The sequence below is a fragment of the Harpia harpyja genome, chromosome 8, assembly GCF_026419915.1.
Source record: "Harpia harpyja isolate bHarHar1 chromosome 8, bHarHar1 primary haplotype, whole genome shotgun sequence".
Lineage (NCBI taxonomy): Eukaryota > Metazoa > Chordata > Aves > Accipitriformes > Accipitridae > Harpia > Harpia harpyja.
The window spans coordinates 37,905,523-37,918,253 of NC_068947.1; the positions used below are offsets into that span (position 1 = coordinate 37,905,523).

The 12,731-nt window shown below is 38.4% G+C and overlaps 1 protein-coding gene across 6 annotated transcripts in view; it reads right to left on the minus strand.

The window, feature by feature from the left end:
• EPHA6 (EPH receptor A6) overlaps positions 1–12,731 on the minus strand; it is a 529,992-nt gene that overhangs the window by 194,161 nt on the left and 323,100 nt on the right. The window lies entirely within an intron of this gene.

Genomic DNA, 12,731 nt, shown 5'->3' on the forward strand with positions numbered 1-12,731 from the left:
ACTTCAAAAATATTAAGAATAACTTGGGAATCACCGACATCCATGCCTTTCATCTCTGTTCAGTGGTAGTTCCAAAAATAAAGCAGTCTATTGTCTAAATACTGTAGGGCTGTGTGCAAAATTGGAATAAGTTTTTCTCCCCTATAACTAAAGGTTTCAAACTCCTAAATCTCCTAGTAATTGCTGGATCAGCGCCAATGTTGATCTGTTTTCCTCCTTACATTTTCCCCCATTTTTGAACAGAAATATGACTTTCTAAATACTGTTCATTGATTTATTTTTCAAATATATTACATATTCTACATTGCTATCACAACTTCTTCCCTGGGTCTTGCAAGACTCCAGGTAGGTGAATCTTCCTGTTTCCATGGCATGGCTGTAGTAAGCACAGGGAGTGTGAGAGAGGACCAGGACGAGACAGGTACTTGCTCCAGTGCTGTGGGCACTGGTGGTAAGGTGGTGACAGGTGACAGTAAGCTGGGAAGTGCCTCCAGGAGGAACAGCACCTCAGCCAGCAAAGTGTCTCTACACATTTCCAGCCAGCAGCCCCAGGAAAATCCCTCTAAACAGTTCTGTGGCATGACACTCCATCCTCACAGATCCTCTTGCAAGATGGTGTTGTTCACTTTTGCTTAGAGAGGATTTAAGTTCTTTATAATATGTACCAAATTATAAACATGCATAAAAAAAAGACTCTGGCTCTACTAGAACCCACATGAAAACAAAAACTGTCCAAAATATTCTTACTTTGATATCATTACTCTGACAAAACAGGCTTGTCTCTTTGTTGTCAACATGGCAGCATGTTTTTATTCATGCTATACTGTAAAGGATTTTAAATTGCCTAGGATGGGGTGGTGGGGGTGGGGAGGGAAAGGGCGGTTTGTTCTTCATGCCACCATCCAGGTGGCCTCTTAGCAGCAAGTTGGCTCAAGCACGCATTCCACTCTCAAATTGTTCTGTGTGTGCGCCTCTGTGCATGCTAAGCAAATCCTGCCATCTTCTTCCAGCTCTATCAGCTAGCATCTTTCAATCAACAAATTGCACTTTGGCATGAACAGAAGGTTTAAGATGGACTTCTGCCACCCTCCCAGTCCTAGGCTAAATAGCTATGAACATATGCAGAGATTGTGTTGTTCATTTTTAGGGCTTTATGATGGCACATTTAATTGTACTAAAAGTGCAATTGATGGAAAGTGAGTTACAGATTGAATAGGCAGTGCAGCAGATGTACAAGGTCATTCAACAAGGACTACTCATTACTTCAAATTACCACCCTTGAGGAGAAACTATAGTATATGCCAGGATGGAGCTCTTTCTCTGACACTTCATCTTTCAGTTTCATCCCAAAGGATATCTTTGTTTTCTTGCAGATAACATTTCCCAGTTAGAACCTGCTACCTTAAGTTACAATGACTCAATTGCCATGTCTAATGTAATTCACATGTGAAGTACGCTACTGCTGCTTCCATTCATTTTAAGAAAGGTGATTGCCAGAAATTGCATACAAAGTGTTTGTACATTCACAGACCTGTGTTTCCGCCCCATTTGACCATGATGAAAGACAGATGCCTTGTTTAGTTTTAAATCACATTAGTGTTCTATTTTCATTTATCTTTTACTTTCATAACTCCTCATTGAATTACAGTCTGATGAAATTTGTCAAAAAAGAGCATAACTTGCTCAACCGTTTATAGGCTTTGGCAGCATTGGAATGTTTGCTTCTTATTTGACTGTCCTGGCATTCATGAACAAAGACAAGTATCAGATGGACACAGTTAACTAGACCACAAATTTGTTAATTCTTCTGGGAATCAGCAATGTTTTATTCAAGACAGTTCATGACCTTTTTTGCCTGCCAAAGAGCCATCATCACAGCCTTCATACTTTTCAAGTGACTTCCCAGTGAGCTAGAAGGGAAGCATTGCCCTCCCCATATACGAGGGATGTACATTTAGGTGAGATGGAGTCAACAAGGCATTCATTAAGGAATGCTCGTTCCAAGACTTCTTCCAATTACATTTAGCAGAAAGCCAGACTTCTTATCAAAAGAATATCTGCCCTATGCGGAAGAAAGTGTCAGCAATTAGCTCAGCCCTCCACAGTGCTGCCTTGCACCTGTGGCACACTGCCTCACTGACTTCTTATAAGGAGGAAGGGGTTACATGTCCTGTCCATCCCTTCAGAGGATGCTTTTCTGACCCCTTCATGCCCCCCTTCCAAATCCCAGGCCTCTTTCTGGGGAGGACTTTTAAAGAAAAGCTTCTATTCAACCTGCCCTCATTGGCATTTCAAACAATTCTCTTTGGCGCAGCAAGACTTTTCATTTAACAAATGTATGCTGTGATGGTGTACGTCACAGCATCAAGAAACTTTTTACTGTTCATTTTTGAAGCCATAGCAGAGATTTCTTCAAGCAAGAACGAAAAAAGTCTTTCACCTTTCTCTGAAGAAGAGTGAACATCATGCTGAACAGCAAATGTGGAAGGAAAAAAAAAGGCAAATGTGAAATCCCAGGACTTAACTTAGATTAAGATTTATATTTAACTACTTGTATTGGTCAAGAAAAATCTCAGAAAGTTGGTAAGTTAGGGCCCTTCACCTTGTATTTTCATGCTAGAATGTGGTGTAGAGATGCTGGTAAAGGAATAGAATAAATACCCTATTTACATATAGCAAAACGATGGCTTGTGTTCATATCACCTTCAATCTACAATCTCAAAACTGCTAATCTAATAAATGCCACAGAATGAAAAATATAAAGTTGAACCGGAGATCAGTAGTAATGCTGTTATTTGCAAACATTTTATCTGCAGAAAAATGTCAACCTTTTTGTCAGGAATAATTCAAGATAACTGATTCAAGTAGCTCTACTTTGAAATATGGTCCAATAGCTTCCAAAACATGCTCATTAACTGTCCTGAAAAATATGAAAAAATACAGGTTTTTGTCTTCAAAATGCAAAAGAGAAAGTGTAAGAAAATGATTTACTGGGTACATTTAATAATGTAACTGATAACACTTATCCTGCATGGTTGCAGAACACCCAGTAATTACAAAGAGCAGAGTAAATTTCTCTTGCTCATTTTCTTGTCATTTTGTTTCCTCAAGATCTGGCATCAAATGTATTTATTTATGAGTGGTCACCTATAAATCTCATGATAAGAACTGTTTCTTGCAATCTAAAGTGCTGAGATAACATGTTCATTTAACAAACTATTTTTATCGGTGTGCTGTGTACATCACTGTGCTGACCCACTTTTACTAGATTCAAGTACTATGGGGCCTTCAGGAGTGTTAATCAGTCAGCAGATAGACACTCTGGAGGTTTTATTGTTTTTTAAAATGGCACACAATGTATGTACTGCATGGCTGTCACAACTGATAAGAGCTCGAGTCAGTGCTGGACATATCCAGCCTTATTTTGTTTTTCTTCCTTCATTCTTTGTCATTGTTTATCTCTGTCTTGCAACACTTAGGTTTTTTAGTGGACAAATACAGTTTCTAATATTTATATGTTTTTCTGCAAAATGTTAATTTCAGAGTGCCAAATTATTTCCTTCTTTTTTTTCCCCTGTACATCCAACTCACATACCATTTCAAAGGCATCCATTCACCGTGTATCTCACAGCAGTACTATGTCTTTTGGCTTGTAAGATGCACTCTGCTCAAGAAATGGCTAGAAACAGTAGTGGCAGTAGATAAAATACTGCAAGAAGAAACCATCTGGATGAGAAATGTTTGGAATCTATCACCATTGATAGGGTTCCTTTAAAAGCAAGTTTTAAAATCATTTAATAAAACACAAAAACTTCTGCTTTGTTTTGCAGGGGATGCTCCACATGCACTTCACAAAAAGGTTTTAACCATTCCTCAGATTAAAAGAAAGCAATGAAGTTACTGCAAATATAAAACTAATAATAAAAATGACAGACGTCAGCAGCATCATTTAATTTCCTGATAAACAGATGGACACCCTGACTAGGTGCTACCAGTAAAGTAGCAGTTCTGACATAAATCACAGAACCACAGAATGGTTTGGGTTGGAAGGGACCTTTAAAGATCATCTAATTCCAACCCTCCTGCCATGGGCAGGGACATCTTCCACTAGATTAGGTGGAATGCTATGGATGAAGACAAAACACTTTCTGAAATGGCCCACCTGCATTAAAGTCAAACTATGCTGATTGGTCAGAGTCAGAACTCAAAGTATTGGCCCTTGCACTGGCCTTCTTTTCCACATTAATATGACTTCAGCCTCAAATTCTGCTACCTGTAATCTTACAAAAGCAATACAGTCACTAAAACAATTTTTATAAACGGAAAACTTTCCTACATTAGCAAGTGAGTAAATGAGATATTATTTCTACTGGTTATTGATTAGCTTTCATAATGTTCTTGAATTTCCACTTTGCTGTGCCAGTTACAACTTATGAAGACATCAACAGTGTATGAAAAAATAAGTCATGTTCAAATTCTCATTTTGAATGGACTTGCTATCTAGCCTCTCATCAAGTATACAGGAGGGGGGAAGGTTTTTCTGAGTTTTTACAAAGGAAAACAATACTGCAATGGTACTACTACTATTAAATTGTTCTTCAATAAATACATTTTTTGGTTTGAAGGTCTATGCAGGTTATTCAGCTAGCTATAACTTTCTTTCTACATTAACCCACAAAGTACTTAGAAATAAGGATACTGCCAATATTAATGGAACAGTGCCACAGACAACTAGGTAGCTCAATGTATATGGATAATCATTAAATAAACATCTATGCGGCTTGACAAAAACTGATACAACTCTGAGTACAATGAAAGTTTTTTTTACAAAGAGTACAGAAACACATTGCTTTTTATACCTATGAAACCTCAAGGTAAGAAATTGAATAATCTCGTCAAAGGGCTGAATGTTAGGTGTACTGGAGCCCGGAGTTCATAAAATGTTGTATTTCAAATTTAGATTGACTTCTTTTACAGAATATTAAATTCTTACTTGCTTAGGGGCATCTCTTTAATGTCATGAGAATGTTAGTAGGAGTTAATATAAGAAATTTTGAATCACCAACACTGAAGAAAATTGGATACTAGCAAGTGTATTGAATAATAAGATGATGAGGACATAGGAACTGGACAAACCTTTATGCAGCTACCGCCATGCTCAGGTAATGCTAGATACATAATAGACAAAGAACAGAGAAGCCTTTCAAAAATTAATTAATCGACCCTCATCCTACTGAGATAATACATTCTTTGAAATGTTTTATCATGGCTTTTTTGACAGCTTCTGCTTGCATAAATCACCACCTTAATTTCAGCTCCTCCATAAGACAAGTAAACCATACGCACTTTACTGTTTCAAAAGACATTTCCCATACCCTGTTTATCATATTACCTATATACCTTCCACCAAGACATTTAAAACACAGGATTGCTCTGCATGAGATGTATCTCTCCTCCCTCACTAACCCTGAAGGAAAGTTTCCAAGTAATGTCAAGATAACACTGCCCATTAGGGAGTAACACACTGGGAAGGACAGCGAGAGATGAGCATTTCAGCAAATACTGAAGGTACCAAGCAGTAGCTAGTCTCAGCTTGAGGCAAGACGCTGTGTTGTGGGGTAGGACAAAGATGTGGTGTATACTACAGGGAACTGTGTTGTAAAGAGAGGGCAGACTAAACGAATGAATTCTGTCAGATAGATACAGAAAAGTCAGTAAAAAAAGATGAGAAAGTGAGTGGTATGGTCTGGAAATGAAAAGCACTTTTCAGATCAGATCTGTAAAGAGAGAAAACTTCCATGGGCCAGAGACCAACCACAGCGTCCTGCAACTGGAGCAGCACCAAGGCACAAGTGGGTTTCCATAGGAGTCACCAGCCCTGGGCTCTTAGGATGTTTCAGGAACCAAGTAAGCAGCTCCCACATGGTTCAAGGGCAGCTACATCTCCTGCCTAGCAGTGGAGCAGGGCTGCCACAAGGGCTGCTGGATAATATGGACCCACAGCAATGGGAGAAAGCGAGACAGCAACAGGCAATCTCCCTGGGTTGTCCTAGGAGACATCTAGATGTCTTCTGATTCCAGTCCTGTGTCAAAATGAAAACCTAAACATGGAGAAAGCCTCTGTAATTTCCTGGTGGCCAGCTCCTCTCTGCTTTCTGAGGTGCGGCACATGCTTTATGTCGCTTGATAGGTCACACAGTTTGGCATGTGGCTTTGAGGGTTTGGCGGGACACTGATACAGTGAACAGACATCGTAAGTTTTATTTTCAGCAGCCATTCAGCACTTTAAATGTCTGTTGGAGCACCCATTAGAAGGACATTCAAGGCTGCACTGTGTTTTGGAAACTCTTCGGCTTTCAGTCAGATGTTACATCTGGAGAGCAAACAGGAATGAAGTTGAACCAGGCAGTTACACCAGCTCCATATCATCAAGTTCAAGTTCACAGTGCTGCTTACATTTTTCTAACGAGTTCAGATGGCCAGTTTCCATTCAGGTCCCTACTCCTCCTGTGGCCCATGCATCTGTTGACTATAATTCTAATTATTAGGTGCTGAACAAATGTCAAGAAACGCTATCTGTTATTTCTGTAATATATACTGCATTAGCATGTTCCATGCTTGCTTTCTATTGCTTTCCCATCACATAGTGTGATGTTGCATAAAGGCGTTTATCCCCAGAGAGCTTTTTTTCATGAAAATGTGCTGAGATGCTGGAAATCTATCCAAAACACTGCTGCTATCTTTGACTTTGATACAATTAGCTACTCAGTAAAAAGGCACATTGGAATACACTATGAAAGAAATAAAAAATACACTCAGTCAATTCCGAGTTGATTCAGTGCTGATGTGTTTAGCTGACTGTCTGAAAAAAGATACGTAGCAAACCATTTCAAAGATTACTCTTCCCAAACAATAAAAAACCTACCTTAAACTTGACATTTCCAAAGTGATGAATCTTGGATTAAATCATGTGAAATGTCAAAATGAAGGGAAAAAGAAAAATCAATAGCTGTGCAGATGAAGCAATGTGAGGTCAATCGTACTGTACTGCCAGTGCCAGGCCACCCATGTCTTTTTAATAGCAGTATTTTTAAAGTGTACAATACCTGAAAGACACTAGAGATTAATTTTCAAGACTGAATCCCCTCTTCACAATAAAATTATTAAACATTTTGTTTTTAGAGACTGGAGCAGAGGCATAATAAAATGGCACTTTTCCAAAAAAGTTTTTACTGCATTCTTGAGATTAGTTCACCAACATTATCCTCAGCATTTCACTTTACATGAATTTTTCTTTGAATTTGATACATTTTTTCTGCCAGGTAACTGAAAGCTTTAATCAGAGGAGGAAAAAAAAGGCTTAGAAATCATCACTGCTTTTGAAATGTGTCCTGAGCTTGCTGCTACCTCTTTTATGAGAAAACGCAGTGTTTTCCTGTGAAAGCCATAGGTGTGGCATAAGTATACTGGACAGTACTACAGGGGCTCTCCCACCACCTACCTTGGGCATGTTCTGAAGGAGCGCATGCCTCTCACTCCCAGGCTATGTGGGTAGCTGAAGGTGGACACTCAAGCTGGCTGTCTTGAGCCCATAATGGAGATGCCCAAATGTAGACAAGATGAATATTCCCCATATTGTATTTCAATGTGCTTATTTATGAAGTAGACCTAGGGCATTTAAATTTCTTTCATGTATTAAAAGCTAAAATTTTTCTAAATTTATTTTGAAAGTTGAACATATTGATTATCTTTGGCAAGTCTGGGTCTCAGCCCTATTTACAGTGAGGTGACATGAGCTCACATTCATGTCTAACATTTGGTATTCTGCATGTACATAGGCAGCTTTCACTCCATTATAGTGTGGTTTTATAGGCCCAAATACAACAGTTCTGATGATGTGATTGCTAACACACTGGGTTGAATAGCAGCAGGTACCCATAAGTAATGAAGGAGAATCACCAAGTGGGAAAAACCCTTATTGTTTTAGAGAAGTATACCATAATGATTTTCCTGTTATCTATAATCACTCTTTTTATTTAGGTTTAAAAGGCTTCTCAACTGAAATATAGCCTAGACATGGAATATTAGCAGAACTGTTTTTAATGCAGCACTATTTACATTTCAGGGAAAACCAGAAGTGTGGTGGAACTGGATTACTTCTGGATAATTCTTTAAGATGGGACTGAGAAGAGAGAAGCTTTTGATTCTTTTTTTATCTGATCTGTGGAACAGAATGTTTATTTGAAAAGAAAGAAAAAAAAGACATTTCAGGGCAAAGAGGATGTTTGAACTGATATTAGAGAGTAGACTTGTAATGTTGTAAACTACATATAAACTCCTAAAGCTAACTTCTCACTCTGAAGATAAATGGCGTTAATTCACAATACCATCCCTAAACCTCTCTAGTCCTTCTAGGACCGTATAAAATGGTATATTTTTACAGCCTGAGCTGCTTTACAGCTTAAAGATGGAGACAAAAATGGAGACTAAAACATTTTATGAAACACAGTTAGTGCTACCAGAAGAAAGCTGCCTGTGAAGCTTTTCTTTGAAGTTTTCCTATGATAGTTATTATTGATATCTTCTATTGCTGTTTAAAGAGAAAGTGGGGGAAAAGCCTCACTTTGAAGGATATGAGTACATTATATCAAAAATGGTTTTTCATTTTAAGACTTTTTTACAGCTAGGAAAAAAATCTGCTAGCTTTTGAAATGAGATTTTTTCACTCAACCACCCACTGTAGACCTAACATAATTGTGGTGTGGAACTACACCAGCCTGTGTCAGTTCTCCCTGTAATTATTGAGCAGACAAAGGCATTTCAGAGTATGACTGATGATTTGGTTTCCCCAAATCTGGTAGGAATCTTATTCAACTGAATGTGGTCAATAAAGGTAAAATAGGATAATATTTACTGTCTTTGATGAGCTGAAGGTTAAATAGCTTCAAAAATCTTGGCTTCTGCCAAGGCAATACATTCAGAAACATGCTTGGAAGAAGACTGAAGAAAGCTCCAGTTTCTGTTTCTGTCATTAGTTAGTATACAGAAAGGCAAATACGCACTGCTTTATTCAAAACAGCTTAAATTTAGGAATGTGACTGTGATGTATGATATTCATACGATAAAAATCCATGAAGACTGTACAATGCAGAAGATAATATGTAATTTACCTCTGCACTCACACAAACATTGATGCTTAGAAATCACAAAGTGACTGAGGAGAGAGACAGTTGCTTTCTGAGAGCTCAGAAGAATCTCTTAAAAATCATTTTATGCTTGCATGATTTTTTTTTTTTTTCTCAAAGACAGGAAATTCTCTTCATCTACCCAGTTCTGGCAAGAATGCTATGGAGAACAGTGTATGTTCTCCAAGCTAGTGCTAAAGGAAATCAAGGAAAGGGCTCTCAGCCTTGTCCATAACAATCCTGGTCCACATGACAGAGCTCCCTCTTTGAAAAAATAACCAATGTATTGCACAACAGAAATGTATAAAAACACTTGGGTAAATTTCTATCAGTGTTTATTTGTCTGATGTTTATAGGGATGTCGTGGTTTAACCCCAGCCAGCAACTAAGCACCATGCAGCTGCTCACTCACTCCTCCCCCACCCAGTGGGATGGGGGAGAAAATTGGGAAAAGAAGTAAAACCCGTGGGTTCAGATAAGAACAGAAAAGAAGAAACTAATAATGATAATGATAACACTAATAAAGTGACAGCAGTAATGATAAAAGGATTGGAATATACAAATGATGCACAGTGCAATTGCTCACGACCTGCCAATCGACGCCCAGTTAGTCCCCAAGCGGCGATCCCCCACCCCCACTCCCCCCAGTTCCTATACTAGATGTGACGTCACATGGTATGGAATACCCCTTTGGCCAGTTTGGGTCAGCTGTCCTGGCTGTGTCCTGTGCCAACTTCTTGTGCCCCTCCAGCCTTCTTGTTGGCTGGGCATGAGAAGCTGAAAAGTCCTTGACTTGAGACTAAACATTACTTAGCAACAACTGAAAACATCAGTGTGTTATCAACATTCTTCTCATACTGAACTCTAAACATAGCACTGTACCAGCTACTAGGAAGACAATTAACTCTATTCCAGCTGAAACCAGGACAAGGGAAAAAAACAACCCAAACCATTAAAAATGAGACCACATCCTTCAGGTAGTAACTATTTATTTTCTTACCAAATAAGAACTAGTTAGTTAATTATACCTGGGGACAAACCATGAGACAGAGATGTGTGAAAAATCAAAATGTCAAAACAACTGCATGGTGCTATGGGTAAAATCACAATCCTAGAGAAGTCACCTTTTCAACAACCTCAGATATAAATTACTCTCCTATACTGTCTCTTCCTTTCTACATAAAAGACACAGAAACACATAGACGTCTTGTAATTACTGCAGTGAGCATTTTTCAGGTATGGAGCTCACTGTAATTTGTTTCAGTTGATTGTTCTCAGGTTTACATTTGTCCTATTCAGAAATCTTAACTTCCCTATTTAAACTCATTTACATAAAAGTCTGAAAGCAAATAAATTTAGATTTTCTGTTGCAGAGGAGTATTCATACCTTTTTTGCTTATAGACTAGTATCTTTTTGGATCCTCCTATTCCTGTAGTATAAGCATGTACCAGATGTTTGTGAAAAAAATCCTGTTAATCAGTCTAATTAACCAATACATTTTATTGCATATTTTTGCATTTCATCAGTGTTCTGTAAAATCAAACTGAAAATGCTAATTACATGAGCCAAAACTTAAATGCAAGCAAAAAAGCTCATACAACTCTTTTTTTTGTATTATAAAAATGTATCTTGCAAAGGCGCGATACTTCTGCCAAATTTAGAGTACTTGTATAACCCTGTTTATTGTTAGATTAGGATTTTAGAAAAAAAGACCACCGTATCCTGCCATATATATGCTTGTCACCATCTCCTCAGAGGCTTCTGAGCTGCTGGTCAATCCCGTTCAAGCTGGACATGGAAACAGGGGATAATTTGGGATGGAAGGGACTTCGGAGGGCACCTAGTCTGGCCTTTGCTCAAAACAGGGACCAGTTAGATCACTTTTTCAGGGCTTTCTCCAGACAAGTTTTGAATATTTCCAAAGATAGGGTAGAAGTCTTCAAGGTATCAAGTTTCCACAAGTATTAAGTAAGTAGTTCAGCAGAGTAGAAAGCTTTTATTAACATCCTTCACTGAATAAGAGGCTGCTCTCAACCCTTATGAAACACCAGACAATCCACACGGGAGTGCCTGCGACTCAAAACCACAGCACATGAAGCTTCACTGGACTTACTGCTTTCATAACTAGGTGTCCTGCCTGCAGGACAAAACCTCACAAAAAACTGACAAAACTTTCCAAAATCTACACCATAGCCAATGATAATAATATATTAGCACTAAAGCATCACTTTAATTGTGTATGCTAAATTATGTTAATCTTATACATATATAAATAAATGATTAATTGATTGTGAATTAAATTAAACTACAGATTTAACCTGGAAAATACGTGTAACGAACCTAAGTTTTCCATTACTGTATAGGGAAAACAAATCTCAAAATAGCTAAGTAGTTCAAACTAGGAGGTTTAGTTCTTCCATATGATCTGGAGCTGGGCTCTCTGCCCATGATTCTTTTATTCTATTTCTCAGTGGAAAGAAAAGTATTAAAACAATTTGGATTACCAGAGATCTTAGTCTCAGTAAGAAAATTAACAGATCTACAAGGCCCATTTCTCTTCAGATCTGCCATCCAACCATTTTTAGTTCACTCTTAAAGTTTGCCAAGTGCTTGACAGCCCAACTGAATAAGTGAATTAAGCATTGTTAAACCTATCATTCAACAAATCACAAATCAACTCTGTGGAAAAAAAGACCAATTAAGAATCACGCAATTTTGTAAAAAAACAAACCCAAACCTTTTAGGCAGCACTGCTACAATTTGATTAAATCTGTGGTCACTGACAAAGTTAAGTTTTTTGCACTGACTTTCATCTCCAGATCTGCTGGCTATTTTAGCCTCTCTGTGTAGTGGTCCTCATGCCAGCAACACTGCCCTTCAATCTGAGAGTGAGGCGATGCAGACATGTAGGCACAGCCTGGAGAGCTTGAGTTTCTGGTTGTGTCATCCTGGACGACATGGAGCTGCCTCAACCCTTTTCTCTATGGTGTATACAATGCATTTCTCACCAGATATAGGTCACCCAGAAGAAAGATTTCATCCTTACATGGTAGGAGACCTGTGGCTGATTAACTAGGTGTGATTAAAAACCTCTACTGATTAGAATACCTATCAGGAGGAATACTTTGGAGAAAAGATAAATATAGTGTCCAAATCTAGGTTCAAGCATATCTTGCAAGTCTACTACTGTGTGTAGACTTACAGTTTAGTAAATATGATGTTGCCATTGCTTGTGACAGGCTAGACTTTGGGTTAAGTCTCTGCACTTAGCTTGGCCTGCCTGAAGCTCTGCTTCAGCTTGGTTAGTTGTAACTAATGCAGCTAATGACAGCAACTATCTCAGGACCAGGTGACTGGTCCTCACCTAATTTGTTTTAGCTTTTGCTCATCTCTGTATGATTATGTGATACGGCGCATTGCGTCATATACATACATTCTGTTACTAATAGGCAGTAATAACAAGGAGTTATTGTATGTTGAATAAGCTATCTATGACCACAGAACTGCAGCATAAAGGAAAACAGGCACAGGATGATAGCAGACAC